Source organism: Clytia hemisphaerica, unplaced genomic scaffold (assembly GCF_902728285.1).
Source record: "Clytia hemisphaerica strain Z4C2 unplaced genomic scaffold, Clytia hemisphaerica genome assembly, whole genome shotgun sequence".
Taxonomy (NCBI): domain Eukaryota; kingdom Metazoa; phylum Cnidaria; class Hydrozoa; order Leptothecata; family Clytiidae; genus Clytia; species Clytia hemisphaerica.
In genome coordinates this window covers 479,463-495,676 of record NW_027103708.1, presented here as the reverse complement: position 1 = coordinate 495,676, position 16,214 = coordinate 479,463, and positions in this window count along the sequence as shown.

The following is a 16,214-nucleotide window of genomic DNA, read 5'->3' as shown; positions in this document are numbered from 1 at the left end:
GCTTTGATTTCCATTGAAGAATCATATTCTGGTTTTCATGTTATTGATGCTGTTTTAGACAAGCTAGCTCTAAAGCTCTAAAACAGCATTTAATAATAACATGAAAACCAGAATATGATTCTTCAATGGAAATCAAAACTATAAAGTGTACGTACAAACATCAATATGTCAGATCTAACAAAATTAATAACGACACTGTCATCATTGACAATAAAACAAACGATTTTCTGTCAAGAGCCTTGTAAACATTCCAACAACTTTCATTGAAATGATCTATCACAGCTATGTCTACCATCTTTAGCGCGGTCCAAGGATTGAGCCGAGAACGCCTGCAGAACGCCCGCAGAACGCCCGTAGAATGCCCGTAGAACGCCTGCAGAACACCCGCCTGCTCCCGCGCAGGTGAAAAACTTCAATCTGTCAATCATTTTTTCAAGGGAAGAGTAGGCAAAGCAATTCTAGCTTTACGATAGTACCGCGGATCATCAGTGGATAGTATTCAATTATCATTATCCCTTTATTTTCATTCCTAGAACTTTTGCAAAAAAAGGAAAAGTAGAAAAGTTGTATTTTTTACTGCTCTATTCACATACTGAATTTGAAAGATCTTCTATGTGGCGTTTTTTTGCAAACTTCAAAAAACTAATTTTTGTCCCGCGTTCGCAGGACGTGCTTGCGTGCAGCATAGGGTACAAAGTCCAAATATGCGTTTCCCGTAATTTTGGTATGAAGAATTAGGTCTATACTGTTAGAGCTTTAGAGTCAACCTGTTAGGGGGAAGTGTAAATTGGTTGTTACTCACCATTCACAATAGTTGGACATCAACCAACAGGATCACTTCTTTATTTAGTTATTCGACTAGAAGAACAATGTTAACAGATTCCGGCCGGACGAATCTTGTTTTGATCGACATATTTGTGATCCAGTGTTGTACATCTTGTTGTAACATAACGTAACGAAACATAAGTGTGTGTGTCTTGAATCTGAGACCAAATCAATCTCAAAAGTGTTTCTGCATCAATAACATAATGTCAACAGAAGTTTCATGTTCAATACCAACAATATTTACACTATGTACATTTGGCGGGTCTTCTTATTGACTTGGAAGGCCAGCTTCACCAGCCAAAACCTTCATCAATAAGGAAGCAGATGCTGTAGACTTTGTTAAGCAATCTGCCAGTTGTTTTGAGGCAGGAACCCATTCAATCGTAATGAGTTTGCCTTGAATCATTTCTCGTAAACAGCAAAGGTCAATCATAAGACCTTTATCTTCAACAACTGTAGATGTGTGAGCAGTGTCTCTCAATGATTTACTGTCTGTTATACAAACAGTCGGAAATGTTGATTGTTCTGAATCATAAATCTCACAGAGTAGTGCTTTAATTAATGCTGCGTGTTCTACTGCTTCCTGTAGCGCAAGAGTCTCGGCAGCAAGTGGACTTTTCACAACACGTTTTACTTTCTTTGAAGTCCAGACAATTGGCGCAGAGTTTCCATTTTCACCTTTAATCAGGATAATGAAACCTCCTTGAGACTTAAATCCTGGAAGATTGGCGTGTGATGCGTCACTATAAGCATACAACGTTGACTTTTTAACATCACTAATGTTAGGTAAGTGGATCTGAGCAGTTGAATTTTGAAGCTTGCGAAGATACTTGTTCGCTAACCGTATGTCATCTGTTGTACCATCTTTAACACGATTACTTAAATCACACGACGCAAAAGCTAAATCAGGGCGTGTTTGTTTTGACACCCATTGTATCTGTCCAATTAAAGCTTTCAGTTGTAACTTTTCCTCTGGAGTAAGATTACGTTTTGATGTATCTTTCAATTCAATAGGTTGAAGTGTCTTAATGTAGTCATTTTGATGCATTGCTACAAACTCTCCTGTCTGGTTGATGTCCAATCCTAGGTACTGGAAAGTTGAAAACGATTCTTTGCTTAAATCAAATGATTTCTGTACATGTGATACAATTTTCTCATGGAACAGGCGTGTTCCAGCATAGAAGAAATCGTCGACATGACAACATAAAACACCTTGAAGCTTTCCTTTGTTTCTCCAAAAGAATAACGCTTGGTCATATTTGCTTCTTGTGGCACCAGCTTTAACTAGTTCCTCAGCAGCTTTAAGATACCACGAGCGAGGGGCATCATTTAAACCGTAAACAGTACGTTTCAATTTCCAAAGTTTTGAGGTATTCGCCTCTCTTGGCGGTTGAATGAATACTTCGCGATTAATTGGACACCCTTGCAGAAAAGCAGCTTTAATGTCCATAGAGTGTATTTTCCACGAATTGCTCACGGCAATTGTTGATACAAGACGAAGGTTTTCCTTACAGATAGTTGGGGAATCAGTACGAACTTCAGTATTGATTTCCTCAAAACCACGAGCGACTAACCTTGCTTTCACTGTGTTGGTGTCCTTGTCAGATTTCTCGGTAATAACCCATCTGGTCGATACTGTCTCTTGACCTTCATTGTCAACCTCTTCATAGACATTGTACTCGGTCCATTTCTCTAGTTCTTTTTGTTTAGCTGCTAATACTTGAGGGTTGTTACTGGAACTGTAAAGGACTTCTTCTTCAACTGGCTGCCATTGAATATTTTCAAAATCAACGCACTTAATAACACCCGACACTAAATTTTTAACATTTAACCAATGTTTATTCTTGCCATTAGCTTTTCCAGCACGATTAACAGCGATAAACTTTTCTTCCTTATTGGTATCTGGGTCAATGAACAAAATTTGTTGTCCAATACGAGGAAGCTGAATTTGTTGAGAGTTACTTTTATTTCTACGATCAGTCTTTTTCTTATCTCCCACCGGATGCGTCGTTTCAACTGTTTGGATCTCTGGTATGTTTTTGTCAGGTTTAGTAAGCTTAGGTTCTGCGATCGGGTTTTTAACTGGAATCATAACTGTTTCATTACTAACAATATCGATGTCTAATAGGTCTGGAATGGGTACTTGTGGTTGTTCATCTTCATCTGGTACGATAAGTATCTCCTTTGGTAATGATCCCGACTTTTCCTTATTTGCTTTCGTCAAATGGCATGGACTTACTCGTAGAACACTTCCTCCATGACGCACAACAACAACTTTTCCGTCAATTCCGATAATGGTACCTGGACCATGCCAGTCCTTGTCTGAATTTCGTTTGTAATAGACTGTATCTCCATTATTAAACTCTTTGCTCGTTGTTGTTCGTGTTTGACGTGATAGCGCTGTTTTGATTCTTTTACTGGATTCAGCTTGGATAAATGCCCTTCTAGCAGAGTGAAGAGCATTCAAATGTTCAGCAACAAATTCACTTGACGTTTTCGTTCGAAGGGCTGGTAACTGAGATGTTAACGTGGACGGAAGATTTGGGTTACGGCCGAAGACTAGTTGATTAGGACTGTATCCCAAGTTGTTGGACAAAGCATTTTTCGCACTTACAGCCCAGACAAGTGCATTCTGTATGGAGCACTGAGTATCAGCGACAATTTTGTGGATCATGTTTCCTAGAGTGGCATTATGTCTCTCGACTACCCCATTTGACCATGGTGATTCAGCAGCTGTTGAAGCTATCGATACATCTAAAAGTTCTGCTACGTCACGAAGCAGTTCATTGTTAAACTCTCCTCCATTGTCAGCAAAGATTGATTGTGGTGAACCGAAAATAGCAACCCAGTGTTTCAAGATTTCGTCAACTATCACCTCCTTGTGTTTAGATTTGATGACGGACGCCGCAGAGTAGCGAGTAAACAAATCGATCATATGAAAAATAATGTACTTTTTATCGTTAATTGTGATAAACTTTAAATCCATTGCAAGGCAACCATTAAATTCTTTGGAAAGCGATAACGATACGACAGGTCTGGCTCTGGCTTTTCGGTATTGAGTACAAACATCACATTCCTCTGTAACTTGATCGATAAGTCCCAATAACTCGTCATCTTTGATTTCTGCATCTTTTACGATAGTTTTCAGTTTTGTGGAATCAACAGGATGTCCAAACTGTTTATGCAGCTTAACAGCAATAGACTTTTTCTCCTCTTTCGACTTTGTGTTTAAATCATTTATTGTAAGATATAACTCAATTGGTGCTTCAGGTGCGATATTACGATTGACAAGAATCTGCTTTGGCGAAATAGGAATACAATAATGTCCGCTTGAAGTGTGTTGAAGTTTTATCTCTGTACCGAAAAGAGTTATCGTGTCTTTAACAAAATCAAGTTGTCCACCGGCTTCCTTTATACTATGCTTGGAAAGTAAGAGAGGTACCTCACAGTCGACTACATCTGTAAGGATATGCCCTGGTTTTCCACCGATGTTAATAGGAATGTTTACTTTCTTCAATGATTGATAAACTTGACTAGGACCGAATTGATACGACTTCTTACTTTTTGTTTCTGTTACGTCTTCACGATTTGGTAACGAATCGAGATAGCAATTTAACCAATTCTTTCCGCATACATTTGAAGGGCACCCTGGATCAATAACTGCACAACTTAAGAGCCATTTTTTTTAAGAGTCTTCAGGGTGTGATACCTCATCCTCTTGGATTTTGATGAAATTTGGACCAAATGATCCATCACACAAGAAAATAAGACCCTGAAAATTTCACCTTGATATCTCAAGTAGTTTTGAAGATACAGCGTCTCAAAGATAGACTACTAAGCGAAAATTGACCCCTAAAAATCATGGACTCTGGTGGGGAGCAGATTTTGAAAGCCAATGAATTTTTATTCAAGTACATTAGAAAGCTGATTTACAGTGGATTTCAAGAACTTTTTGTAGGGAATCAGAAAAAATCAAATTGAGTCTCCAAAATTTTCCCCAAAAATCTCTAGCACCTCCTGTAGAGGGCTTCAAACTTTGTTTAATCTGGGTTTGGAAGCACTTTTAACTGTCTGCTGATGGTCCTTGAGACTTTTTTGAAGCAAACTTTTGACCTGGAGTGGTTTACTGGTGGGTTTTGTCCACAAAAATAACATTTTCAGGATTTCTATTTTTGCGTAACTGTCAAAAATGGCCGAAAAAATTGCTATTTCGGCTGATCTGGAGCAAAATTCAAGATGGCGTATCTTTTTTAACCTTCTACAAATTTTTTTGAAACTTTAAGTAATGCTTCCTTAGTAGGTCTAGTTTATAACCTCAAAAAATCTCAGTGGGGCCTGGAAGTCTCTTAAAGATATGATCAATTGAAAATTTGCTTAACTTCGTTGTTTTTTCCCTCCTAAAATGCTAAATCAGGCCCACTTAAGGGCTCTAAAGGTAAATTTTTGTCAAAATATTGGTTGATCTTCTCTAGCCAACTAATCATTGGCATTAAGGGAACAACTGTAAAAAAATTCAGGTCATTTCCATTAACAGATGACATTTTATGACTGTTTCTTTATTTTTAAGTATAGAATATGTAAAAAAATGAGACTGACATCTGGCCTTTCCTACCATTCCAGGGCCTTTATTTTCAGGAAAAGCCTCAACCTTTCACAGTTTGGTGAATATTATTCTTAAATATAAGCAGGTTACTTCAACTAAATGGGTTTAACAGTACTTAATTCCTATTCAAAAACTTTTTAGACTCATTCAGAAATCCTACTTTGACAATAATTTGCGCTTTACCGCAAAATTTCTATGTCCAAGTGTCGTGATTAACTTTAGACTGTCCAATATTTCTTGTCCAGAAGATTTAAACATCATTGTTTGCAGTATCTCATAAAATATCACCCTAGTAATGTTGCTTAGTTATTTAAGAATCAACAAGTAAGGCTGTCAGTGTACACAAATATAGAGATATTGGACAGTCTAAAGTTAATCACGACACTTGGACTTAGAAATTTTGCGGTAAAGCGCTAATTATTGTCAAAGTAGGATTTCTGAATGAGTCTACAAAGTTTTTGAATAGGAATTAAGTACTGTTAAACCCATTTAGTTGAAGTAACCTGCTTATATTTAAGAATAATATTCACCAAACTGTGAAAGGTTGAGGCTTTTCCTGAAAATAAAGGCCCTGGAATGGTAGGAAAGGCCAGATGTCAGTCTCATTTTTTTACATATTCTATACTTAAAAATAAAGAAACAGTCATAAAATGTCATCTGTTAATGGAAATGACCTGAATTTTTTTACAGTTGTTCCCTTAATGCCAATGATTAGTTGTCTAGAGAAGATCAACCAATATTTTGACAAAAATTTACCTTTAGAGCCCTTAAGTGGGCCTGATTTAGCATTTTAGGAGGGAAAAAACAACGAAGTTAAGCAAATTTTCAATTGATCATATCTTTAAGAGACTTCCAGGCCCCACTGAGATTTTTTGAGGTTATAAACTAGACCTACTAAGGAAGCATTACTGAAAGTTTCAAAAAAATTTGTAGAAGGTTAAAAAAGATACGCCATCTTGAATTTTGCTCCAGATCAGCCGCAATAGCAATTTTTTCGGCCATTTTTGACGGTTACGCAAAAATAGAAATCCTGAAAATGTTATTTTTGTGGCCAAAACCCACCAGTAAACCACTCCAGGTCAAAAGTTTGCTTCAAAAAAGTCTCCAAGGACCATCAGCAGACAGCTAAAAGTGCTTCCAAACCAAGATTAAACAAAGTTTGAAGCCCTCTACAGGAGGTGCTAGAGATTTTCGGGGAAAATTTTGGAGACTCAATTTGATTTTTTCTGATTCCCTACAAAAAGTTCTTGAAATCCACTGTAAATCAGCTTTCTAATGTACTTGAATAAAAATTCATTGGCTTTCAAAATCTGCTCCCCACCAGAGTTCATGATTTTTAGGGGTCAATTTCCGCTTAGTAGCCTATCTTTGAGACTCTGTATCTTCAAAACTACTTGAGATATCAAGGTGAAATTTTCATGGTCTTATTTTCTTGTGTGATGGATCATTTGGTCAAAATTTCATTAAAATCTAAGAGGGTGAGGTATCACACTTTCTTTATTCTGAAGATTTTTAAAAAAAATGGCTCTTAATGTTTCTGATACCATCTGCTCAAGAAAACATAACTCGACTCCACTTTCTTGCGTAAATAACTGGATTTTCAAATGTTGTAATGATAAGTCCTTTTTATCTGCATCCGGACAGTCACGGTAGTAATGATAGATTGAACCACAAATTTTACAACGAGTAGGGTTACCATTTTCATCTGGACAGTTTCTATAACGAGTTGATGACTGTGCTTGAGGAGCGCGACTGTCCTCTTGACGGGATCCTCGATAGTTAGCTCCTCCACGTCCACGATATCGATTACCTCGAAAATTTCGTCCTCGATTAGCAGAATAATTGTTACGAGAATAATATGCTTGTTCATTTTCAACTAAAATATCTGATGTATCTTCAGTCGTTTTATCATCAGTCGTACACGAATCGTAAATAGCTTTAATCTGCCGTTTCATATCATCATACTTCAGTTCTGCAATAGTGGCTCTGGCTAAATCACGTTTACTTTTTGGTAAATTAGCATTTTTCAACAATTGATAAGCTAGTACTGGCGATGGTAACTCAATCTTATAAGTTTTCAGTTTATGATTGAGTTGTTCAAACTGATTGATATATTCTGCGATATTCATACTTGTATCTCTTTGAAACGTTTCGAATTGTTCGTATGCAGTAAACATTGCCTGATCTTTTGACACTGCATAGAGTTCTCTCAATTTGGTTATAAGCACATCTAAACCCTCTTCGACATTTAGCTGTTCTTTCGTTTATGTTGCACATGCTTGGCGAACCTTTGGGGATAAACTGAGATACAACACAGGTCCCTGTTTTGTTTTAGCTAAATCAGTTACTAACTGCCACATTTCAATTTCATGTAACCAATGTTCAAAGTCTCCATCTTCAGAGAACGGGGGCAATCCATACTTCTGCCCTGCCATTTTCAAGAATTAACCACTTTAGTTTATACTTTTATAACAACCAAAGTTCATAAACTTTATCACACTTTAGTAACCAACCAATAATATCTTTACTGCAAAACCACCGAATGCTGCTACCATGTAAATTGGTTGTTACTCACCATTCACAATAGTTGGACATCAACCAACAGGATCACTTCTTTATTTAGTTATTCGACTAGAAGAACAATGTTAACAGGAAGTAGTAATGTTTTTAGCTGTTTTTGATAAAATGGTAAGAAACTCAAGTCTACAAGTGTCATTTAGTTTTTGAATGGCAAGATCCTGGATGGCTTCCCAAACTGCCAGCAGAGAAACGGTAGGTAAAAGAACTCCTTTTAATCATAACACTTTTCTTCTAGATAAATGTTTGTGAAATTTTCAGGAGAGATCCATAAAATTATCATTGATATCATGTTCAAATATCTAAATCATTTTATTTAAAGGAAAGAAAAAATTTACAATGTTTACATTCCTCTAAAGACTTTAGTGAGACTGCTTAAACAGTGTATTTACTAGGAGCATACTATGAAGTCGGGTAACTTGCATCAGTGGAGGGAAACTTGTATACCTAATTACTTTTGATACGTTTGATGGGTTTTTTGAGTCTCTCAATCATCCAATTTGGAAATCTCGATGATTCACCATTTCTCTCACACTATTTGAATCCGCTCTCCTGTAGGGATAATAATTCAGGAGCAGTGTGGAAAGAAAAAGGTCAAGTTGTCTTTTGAATTTAATTTTTGTGCAGTTTGTGATATTACGAATGTAGAATGGGAGAGAATTGAAAAGCTTAGGTCCTTCTTCAGATAGTGAGCCTCTCCAAATGTTTTTGTGCTTAGAATTTACTTCTTTAAGATGGCATTTTCGTCCGAGCCTCTGGTTTCTGTAGCAGGTGATACCCCCTTTGTTGTAAGAGTGGTTGAAATTTGGAGAATATTTTTCTAAGATATACCAAGTATAGATGATTTGATATCTTTCTCTCTACGCCTTTCCAGACTGTATAGTTTTAGAGTTTTTAGTTTTTCCCAATAGTTCAGTTTTTGTAAAGAAGATATTCCATTTAGGAATGATTTTTGAATATAGCCATATATATAGCCATCAAATGACTGACCGATACAGATAGACCTTTTCGCCTTTCCATCAGCCATCTTGAATTGTATGCAAAAATAGAGGAACAAAAAAGCCGTGGTTGGATTTAGTTGGAAAATATGCAAAACATATGCAAGTTTACACAAAGATTAAAAAGACAACAAAGCATCTTCTAAAGAAATATTATAATCATTAGAACAATAAAAGATGAGATTTCTTAATCCAAAAAGAAATATTTACAGAACAACAAAAGCCTTTTAGAAATTTGTTCTTGAAGCCGGGGGGGGGGGCACTCAATTTTGAAAACGACCGTACTTTCTGCCAAAAATCAGGTCTCTTAAATCGGACCCTTACAGTACAGTGCAGGAAAAATTTGGCTGAAAATCGACCCTTACAGTGCAATTTTTCAAAAATTTTTTAAATTTCTCAAATTTTACCTCAAAATTTGGTATTTTCTCAAATTTTACACCCTTAGAGTGCACTTTTTCCCACTTGCTCACAAATCAACCCTTTACAGTGCACTTTCCAAAGTCCAAAAAACCTACCCTTAAGGGCTGCACGTCCGGTAGGTCACTTACCTGGAGTGCCCCCCCCCCCCGTCTTAAAGACATTGCATATTCTGTTTTCATGCCATTAAAAAATTCCACCAAGACGGAGTACACCATACTTTCAAAACACGCAAACTGAAAGCAGTAATTATGACGTCACACATTCAGCGGGTTCAGATCAATGTTTTGATTTGATCGTTTTGGCGGTTCTATTCCCAGGAGGATAATTTATCGTCAGCCGAATAAGGATTATTTTTGTATATACCTTCGCAGGTGATTTTTCAGCTTGAGTTTATGTCTTAATGTTATGGTTTTTTGAAGTGCTTGTTCTAAGAGATGAGCGAATTTGATTATTTCTAGTTTTCAAAAGAAGCAAATTTAATCTTTCTTCTACAAGATTACACTTTAATATAATGCCAATTATGCATGTAAGTTTTATATTAATACTTTCTTTTGGCATATGTTTTGCATAATTTCTATAAGGGAATTTCACCACGGTAATTCCACCACCATAATTTTTGCATACAATACAGTACACCTTTCCTGTAATTGGTAAAACTAATGCGCGCGCATTATTTTGATGCTCTCCACCGTTTAGTCTCTGGAGATAAATAAACCCGTTTTGCCTGCGTTTCCTTAGGGAAAGTTGGTTTTTTGAGCTTTTCCAAAGTTCTGTCGAACAAAATCCCCTCAAATTTTAGTATGTTCAGTCTATTCATGATATTATACCACCCTGAAAATCTTTTGCCAAACAAAGATCGCTATCAAAAGTTAGAAGCTGAAAACCCACTTTCCCTAACCCCTCGCAGGCAAAAACGTGTTTATTTGAATTATGGGAAAGGTTTATCATTCAATTATATGGATGGCGGATGGAAAGGAAAAAAGGTCTATCAAAGCAGCAAAATTTGAAAACAAATGAACTACGCACGCAGCTCCGCTCGCAGCTCTATCAGTCTATGGGCTATACAAGTTTCCCTACTACACTGATGCAAGTTATATACCCCAGACCCGATCAATCGAACTTGTCGAACCAATCGAACAATCGAACTAATCGAACTCCATCGAACAATTAAAGTTCGATTAAAAAAATTACTCGAACCTAATCGAACACTCACAATTTTTGAAGCAATAGCAGTTCGATTAGTTCGGTCAGTAAAAAGTTCGATTAGTTCGATGACATAGACCTTTTCGCCTTTGCGTCCGCCATATTGAATTGTATGCAAAAATTATGGTTGCCGAATTGCCGTGGTGAAATTCCCTTAGAAAGTATGCAAAACATATGCAAGTTTACACAAAGATTAAAAAGACAACAAAGCATCTTATAAATAAATATTATAATCATTAGAACAATAAAAGATGGAATTTCTTAATCCAAAAGGAAATATTTACAGAACAACAAAAGCCTTTTAGGAATTTGTTCTTAAAGACATTGCATATTCTGTTTTCATGCCATTAAAAAATTCCACGAAGACGGAGTACACACATCAAACTTTCAAAACACGCAAACTGAAAGCAGTAATTATGACGTCACACTTCATCAATGTTTTGATTTGATCATTTGGCGGCTCTATTCCCAGGAGAATAATTTGCCGTCAGCCGAATAAGGATTGTTTTTTACCTTCGCGGGTGATTTTTCAGTTTGAGTTTATGTCTAATGTTATGGTTTTTTGAAGTGCTTGTTCTAAGAGATGAGTGAATATAATTGTTTTTAGTTTTCAAAAGAAGCAAATTTAATCTTTCTTCTACAAGATTACACTTTAATATGATGCCAATTATGCATGTAAGTTTTTATTTAATACTTTCTTTTTGCATATGTTTTGCATACTTTCTAAGGGAATTTCACCACGGCAATTCGGCAACCATAATTTTTGCATACAATTCAATATGGCGGACGCAAAGGCGAAAAGGTCTATTACATCCTCATATATCTTCCCTCGCTTGCAAAAACTTTGTCCTGGCACGCGATTGCCATTTTGACAGTTCCCGGACTTAACAGCTTGACGTTTATTGTACCTGGATATTTGTCTATCCGGAATAAAGTCCATAGCCCCCTCTGTTGCGATTTCGTGCGCCGCCGAGTGGCGGAATACTACGCCCCAACAAACCCCGCCTCTGGCGCTATAAGGATACAGGAAAAGTGTGTAATCCGTTATCGGAAGTAATTTCCCGGTTTACATTCCGAATTTGGCTTTGGAAAGAAGCTAATATACGGTGGCGGAGTAGCACAAACTTGTTGAACAAAATTGGTTTATCGAACTGATCGAACCGAAACCCATTGATCGAACTTAATCGAACACTCACAATCTTTTAAAAAATCTTAGAGTTCGATTAATTTTTTTAATCGAACTTTAATCGTTCGATGGAGTTCGAGTAGTTCGATTGTTCGATTGGTTCGACAAGTTCGATTGATCGGGTCTGGTATACCCGACTTCTCGGTAATAATATAAAAAATTTGTCCTGGTGGTCTAAGGAGTGGAGTGCCCTACAAAAACCTGCCTTTCCTGCTGAATCTTGGAAGCTGGTCTATTCTTGTCCTTGTGTGATGAACAGATACAACCAAATCTGCTCAAAACTCAAGAGTCGCCGTTCGATATTGAGCGACAATTGAATCGCAATACCAATAATTATATTCTATTCTATTGCATTTGATTACATTCGATTTGATTGGTTAGATCACGATTTTAGTGGATGCCCCTTGAAAGACTCCATAATCAGCCCCGCTTAACTGTTACAATAAATCAGGCTTTTATAATTATAAATCTATAAATTCACTTACCTCACTGCTACACTGCTAAAAAAACTCTGATGGATCTTTTCAAACATAACATGTCGACCTGTCGACGGGGAGAGGATAATTACAAGGTCTCAAAAGAAGGTTGTCTATTGCTCATTCCGACATCGACTTATAACCTGACTGAAATTCGAGCCGTTACTAGCAACCCTGCGGGGCCCAAGGCGCCGAGTATGCACCCGGCACAGTGACAAGCCGTTACTAGCAACCCTGACCCTACCTAACTGTTAGTTAATCAATTCCAAACAACAAAACCCCCGGAAAATTTAAAATGTCGGAATGAGCAGTAGACAACCTTCTTTTGAGACCTTGTAATTATCCTTTTCCCTGTCGACGACGGCCATATTTCGCCCATATCCGCCATATTTCGCCCATCCTTTATTCCTAATGCTTTTGGGTGGCCGCCCAAGTTATTTGAAAGCGCGCGAAAAAAAGGCTTTATAATTTGTTTGTGCCACCGCAGTGTGACAAAGTGAGGGCTAGGTTCAGAGGTTAGACTAGAGTCTACTTCTGGCTGAACTTTGCTTCTTGATGATTTTTTGAAAGCATCCACCGAAGAAGGACTTCAAAATATCTGTTCTGAAGGCATGTTCCAGCTGGATATGGCGGTCTGTTCTTATAGCGAACTAAAGAAAAAAGTCTGCTGGAAAAAGTGGTCTGCTCTACTGAAGATTGGGACCAGCTGGAAAATTATGATCTGTTCTACTGAAGATTGGGACCAGCTGGAAAAATATGATCTGTTCTTATGAAAAAATCCCGGGGGGGGGGGTTCTTAGGCAAAAATGGATGGCGGGTATGTGCGGACGGTAAGGGTCGTTTTTTTCACCTTTCAAAGTCTAAGTCACCTAAAAGGGTCGGAAAAATCAGAAAGTTTTAAATTAGTCTCTCTAAGGGTCGTAAATTCAGGATTTTTAGGGAATTTTTTGATTTCTAGAGAAAAAATTGTAATAAAGTCTCTCTATATGACTTTTTTCAAAAATCAAAAAAAAAATTGTAATAAAGTCTCTCTAAGGGTATGACTTTTTTCAAAAATCGAAAAAAAAATCAAAAAGGCTCTCTAAGGGTCACCTTTTCAGCAAAAATTAGTCTCTCTAAGGGTCGGTTTTCGGAGGTCCCGTCCGCACATACCCCTCATTCGCCAACCCTAGTACCCCCCCCCCGGGAAAAAAATATTTTGATAACCAAAAAATAAGGTGTCTAAGAATTTTTCCTATCTGTTCTGAGGGAATTTCAAAAAGTCAAAAAGTGTTTGAGATCTGTTCTTTTCCTTCTGAATGTGGTTGCCTGGAGTAGCAGCTATCTGTCTAGAGCATCTGGAAATTGTCGATCTGTTCCCACAGATATTTAAACTGTTAGCTGGAAATTAATAAGTTTCTGATCTTAAAAGTCATTCAGTCGAGTTGGAATTTAGCGATCTGTTCTTATAAGATTTTGTCAGCCCTGGTAGATAAGAACAGTTAACTCGCATAAAATCAATCGCCTGGTAATTTCACCTGTTCCGAAAGTTTTTTTACCTCCTAGCTGGAAAAATATAACTGTTCTGACTGAAGTAATAATTTCTCCCCTGGAAAACGAGGAACTGTTCTTAAGGTGGTAGTCTACCGCCAGATTTCAAAAGTCAAAAAATCACATTTTTTGCAATAACTCAAGAACTTCTTTACATTTCGTAATGAAATTTTCAGGAAATGTATATCAACTATTAACATTTCTAAAAATAAAAAAAAATTCTAAAAATAACCAAAGACGGGGGTAAAATCAGCCAGGGGGTAAAATACTTTATTTTGCTTGTGTCAGGTTTTCTGAATAGTCGGCTTGACCTATGAAGTTAGTTTTTTTTTAAATGACTAATATTTAGAAAAGGTCTGGAATGAGTGAAAAAAGAAATTAAAATTTTTTTCCAGGGGGTAAGAAACTGAAAAAAACGCTTTTTTGAGATTAAAAATCAGGAAACCAATTTTAAAACTTTTTAATCCATTCATTCAATGCACAAGCATGTAAGGAAACTTCCCTGAAAATTTCAAGTCTGTAGCTACTCTCAATCCCCGGAAACGCGTTTTTGAGAAAATCAAAGAAAAAGACAAAAATGGGTATCATTTTAAGCTGGAAAGCTCTTTTCAAAAAATTTCTTCACTGAATACTCATCAAACCAGTCAGGTTTCATAAGTTAAAGTAAAACATTTCACAAATATTGATAAATTATCCAAAAATCAACAAAAACATGTTGCGCTAAAGTTACGTAAATATAGCAAACTTTGCGGTAATCTTGCGATAACATCAAATTTGGGTGAAAACAGCCACATAAGTGTGACAAAATGTTCTTTGAAATTCCAGCATGACATGTCTGTAGACATGGAAACTTTTCTAGTGCATATTTTTATTCACATAGACTTGAATTGACAATGAGCTGGCTTGATCGAAGGCGGCGCCTTCGCTTCGGTTACCGCCTAGGCGGTGTTATGAATGGCTGGTGTCAGATGAGAATGTGTGTCTCCAGAAGTTAGGTCCAGTTCATTATAATGCACATTTCTATCTCTGTTACATCATGTTGTGCTTGGAAATATCTCAGTTACATTTAAATCCACTACAAAACATTATGTGAGCCACCAAAAGCACACTGTCTATGCTCAAAACAAAATGCCGACAACTTAAATGTTTTTCGCAGAAATCCAGCAACACAACCAATGTAGAGCAACTTTATAGATTCTGTAGGGTCTATTCTTCATTTAAATAATTCATTTCAATCAAAGAGATTAAGTTTTGATCTAAAACTTGCCAAGAAATCTGCAGAATCATGCTTACAGCTTGCTTTTCAGTAGCCTGGATATCCAGACCGTAAACTATTTCACCGTCTAGTTTTTTTAATATTTTGTCTCAGGTTTACCACTCGGAGGAATGCACTAGCTCGCGAAGACTTACCTGAAACGAGACTTTTTTCTGTGTCTTGGGTACAGCGCGCAATTTTTGTTATGATCTGCTATTAGGTAAGGGAAGCAAGGAATAGCGTGCTTTGACAGGTTCTGATTGGCTGAGCTATTGGCTTTCTATGTGTACATGTCAGTCCGAAATATTTTTATTCATCTTGATTGGAAGATTTTGCTTGGACCTTGCCATTCACCAGTGACAGCAACCCCTAGTTCATGACCCCTGCCTTACTTACTGAGTACTGATGCCACCCACCCAACAGTTCAGTTGCTCAGTCTGTCAGCGGTATGTATCATGGTGGATCCTCACTCTTTCTGAGCAGGTATGGTATTTAGATTTAGTCTTTCGTTCGAGGAGGACATTTACACACACATTTACTTTCTGATATGATACTGATGATGGATCCATTTACAGAGGATGGCAAGGGGGGTCTGGCCTGTAGGGAGGTCTGAGCAATCAAAGTATTCTGATTTGAGGGTAAAGGAAGTCCAGAAGTAAAGTAAAGTAATAAAGTAAATTTGAATTTAAAAATTTCGGTCGCCAACTGGGCAGGGTATTCTATTTGCACTCGCACACCCCGTGCAATCGATAGCTAAACAATATTAATCGATCAATTCTATTAATTATTCCATAATTGATAGCTAATCGAGGTCAAAAAATTGTGAATATCGATTAGCTAGGGATTAGCCATCGATCAATATCGCAATATCGCTGAGGCCTCAATTACCTCGAGATATTGATTACCTTTCGATATCGATTGTTATCGATTACTCATTGATTATTTATAGATAAGTTACTGTGAAGTCGGGTAACTTGCATCAGTGGAGGCTAACATGCATAGCCCTCAAATGACTGACCAATCAAAGCAACAAAATTTTCAAAACAAATGAACTACGCAGCTTCGCTTGCAGCTCTACTCTACCAGTCTGAGAAATCCTTCTAATTGCACGCTTAAAATTCCGAGATTTAAACGCGTAATT